The sequence below is a fragment of the Myotis davidii genome, unplaced genomic scaffold (genome assembly GCF_000327345.1).
Source record: "Myotis davidii unplaced genomic scaffold, ASM32734v1 scaffold1012, whole genome shotgun sequence".
NCBI classification, from domain to species: domain Eukaryota; kingdom Metazoa; phylum Chordata; class Mammalia; order Chiroptera; family Vespertilionidae; genus Myotis; species Myotis davidii.
In genome coordinates, this window is record NW_006283769.1 from 1 (window position 1) to 3,625 (window position 3,625).

Below are 3,625 nucleotides of genomic sequence, written 5' to 3' on the forward strand. Positions count from 1 at the left end.
GAGGTGATGGAGGTACAGGTTGGGTCAGGGGTTTTATAACTCGAGGTTCTGCGGCTGGTCGAAGGTGTGGCGTTGGTCCCGCTGGTATATATCCAAGGCCTGTGGGAGGTCGAGGTTGGGTGGGAGGTTGAGGTTGGGTGGGAGGTTGAGGTTGGGCGGGAGGTTGAGGTGGTGGTGGACGAGGTTGTAAAGGAGGACAGGGCGGTATTAGTTGTTTACCTTCAACTATGAAGTTGTGTTGCCACTGCTGCTCTTGTTCTGGTGGTCTCTGGTGGCAGAACTGGATCCCGTTGGCCCGAAGCTCCCTGGTGTTCTCAGCGGGCGCTGCCCTGTCCTGGAGGAGCCTCGGGCCGTGGGTGGGCCGGTCCGCCTGCAGCTCAGTGTTGTGCGCCCCTGCCGCCACCTCCGGGGCCCCGGCACAGCTCTTCTCCTCCCGCATCTGTCAAATTGCCAAGTCAGAGGCGCCCAGGGCTCTTGAGGCTGCCCCCGCGTGAGCACCCCTGGGCGCCTCCTACATCACCTGGGTGTCCTTGCGGTTCTTTAAGATGGCCTCTCTCACCGCCTCCAAAGGTGGCTCTTTCTTAGTTGTGTCCATGTGCAGGCTTTTGAGGAGTGAATCTGGTCTGGCGTATTGAGGTATTACCCCTTGCCTCGGTTTTAGCCGTGTGCCACATGGTGGTCCAGAGTGCCCCGGGACTCCAAGTGGGCGTCTGTGGTGTCTAATGGGGCTGGTCTGGTTCCATGTCTTTATTTGGGGGTCAGGGTAGATGGGAATCTCTGACCTTAGAAGGTTCTGGTAGGCCTTCTGTAGAGCCGCCATTCCCTGCTGCTGATAGGTGTGCAGGTCAGGCAGCGTCTTCATCTCCGCCTCCGTGGGGTCCTTTGCTGGGGGCTCGGGCTTTAGGACCCCTATGGATGGCAGACGTGGGGAAATGCCCGGGTCCGTGGCCTCCTTGCCCGGGTCGCTGGGCACGACACGCAAGGAGGTCCTGGCGTGACGGACCCAGCTTGGGTGCAGCTGACAGCTCTTGATTGAAAGTGTGCCTGATGTCTCTGGCTGGGGTCTGAGGTCAGCTGCACCCGTCTGCTGGTCCGTGTAGGGCCAGCTCCTGGCCGGGGAAGCCCACGGCGGCACCACGCTGCAGTCCAGGCCCTTGATGGGCCCCGCCCTCATAGGTGGGACTCGGGCGGGAAGTGGCCCTGTGGTCTGTGAGGTGGTAGCCGACACACAGGGACTATCCCCGGTGGCGCTGGACCCGGCTTCCTGGACTCTGGCAGGGCAGCGGGTGGGCATCTGTGGGCCGGGTGTCATCAGGCCCTTGCCCACCCCGCTGAGATGACAATCTTCTGCCCAGGGGCAGCCCTGCCTCCCCTGTTGCCAGCTCCCCACTGCTGGCCGGGGTTGCCAGCTCCCTACCGCAGGAGGGGCAGGATGATGTTCGTCCTGCCAGGTCCTTGCGGGCTGTCTGTGCTGGCTCCCCATCAGCGAGGTCCCCACCAAGGGTCCTGGTGGGCTCCCTTGGTGCCAGGTGACATTATGACCTCGCTGTCGCCCTCGGTGTGAGGGACCTGCCACCTGTCCGTGTTGGAGTTCCGGACAGGCTGGCACCGATAGATGTCTATGCATCTTTTTCACACACACGCAAGCACACTTCACACAGCAACAATCTCTCTCCACAACTCAGTCACACACACACTCAACACACACACACACACACACTCAAGTCCAACACAAGGTTATCCAATCGTTCGCAAAAGTAGTCCAATCGCATTCACCGCAGTGAATGAAGAGCAGGGCCAGGGGGCCTCATTTTATAGGAAAACCCCCATTGTGACCCAGCGGAGGGCGGAGCCAACTAGCCTGCCTCCCCTGTTGCCAGCTCCCCACTGCTGGCCGGGGTTGCCAGCTCCGTACCGCAGGAGGGGCAGGATGATGTTCGCCCTGCCAGGTCCTTGCGGGCTGTCTGTGCTGGCTCCCCATCAGCGAGGTCCCCACCAAGGGTCCTGGAGGGCTCCCTTGGTGCCAGGTGACATTCTGACCTCGCTGTGGCCCTCGGTGCGAGGGACCTGCCACCTGTCCGAGTTGGAGTTCCGGACAGGCTGGCACCGATAGATGTCTATGCATCAACACAAGGTTTTCCAATTGTTCGCAAAAGTAGTCCAATCGCATTCACCGCAATGAATGAACAGCAGGGCCAGGGGGCCTCATTTTATAGGTGCACCCACATTGTGACCCAGCGGAGGGCGGAGCCAACTAGCATCACAGTGGGCTTTGGGGCGGAGCCAGCTGGCTTCACAGTGGGCCTTGGGGCGGAGCCAACTGACATCATAAGTGTGTCCGTTGGTGTGTGTCTGTTGGTGGCTGTCCGTTGGTGGCTGTCCGTTGGTGTAGGAACAGTTCTTTTGAAACAAAAAGTTTCTTTAGTTCCTATGGCAGCTTGGCTGCTCTTAGATTTAGCCCCATCGATGGGCCTTGTGGTCTGAGTTCCTGTGCCGCTCAAGGAGCGCCCAGGTGATGCCGGACTCGGACTCCAACTGGCCATTGGGCCTCACAGTCTTGGTGCCGGATCTTAGCTTTCTCATTCTTTCTTGTCCCCTCCTATAGAGCCAGATTCAGTGACTTTCCACACCACGCAGACGTTCTCTTTCTTGTTTATTTATAAATTGTTTGGGGCATCCATAAATCTTCTAATCACCTCCTTAGAAAAGTGGAGTCTCCTCAAAGGCAAGGACTCAACAGAAAAATGGGTACACTACAGCATATGCACAATATTGATATCTGAATGAATTAGAATGTTATTAATGAGTATAACACTTATAAACATGAACAAATCAATTCCAACTGGCCATTGGGCCTCACGGACCTGGTGCTGGATCTTAGCTTTTTCATTCTTTCTTCTCCCCTCCCATAGTGCCAGATTCAGTGACTTTCTACACCATGCAGTCGTTTTCTTTCTTGTTTATTTAATATATGGTGTGATATATTTCAACGAGGTCATTAGGAACACATAAACACGTGTAGGCAAAGGTTAAAGAAATACAAGGGAATGCAAAACACCTAATCCAAGCTAGTGCTTATCTTTGGTGCACGGAATTGAGAGAGGTGAATACCAGGCAGTTCCAGGGGAATTCAGTTCTAGAGTCTTTTAAAGGACTAGGGAAATGCCCAGAGAAGTAACCACCTGAGAGCTCTCAGCTGCCAATACTTCCAGCATCTGGGGGAAGGGGTGTTCCTATCCCCAGTGGGGATAGGGAGGGACACCACAGAACCCAAAAAATCCTTGGTTCTCAAACTTGCCTGCACCTTAGAATCACCTGAGAGAGTAGCAAACTCCCAGAGCCAAGTCTGTGTGCCAGACCAAATAATTTATACTCTCCAGGAAGCTCTTTTCTTAAATTTATCTCTATGTTATTTTCTTTTGATTCCTTAAAATGCTGTTTTTATTTTATTTTCTATTTGTTGCTAGAATGAACATCTTAGAACAATGTTTTAAAATATCTACCTTGTATTCTTCATTTTCACACATTGCCTATGTTCTCGTGAGGTATCTATGTAAATAATCATAATATATTAGTAATGATTGTTTAAGTTTCTTTAAAAAATCTTTATTTCTTAAAAATTTAC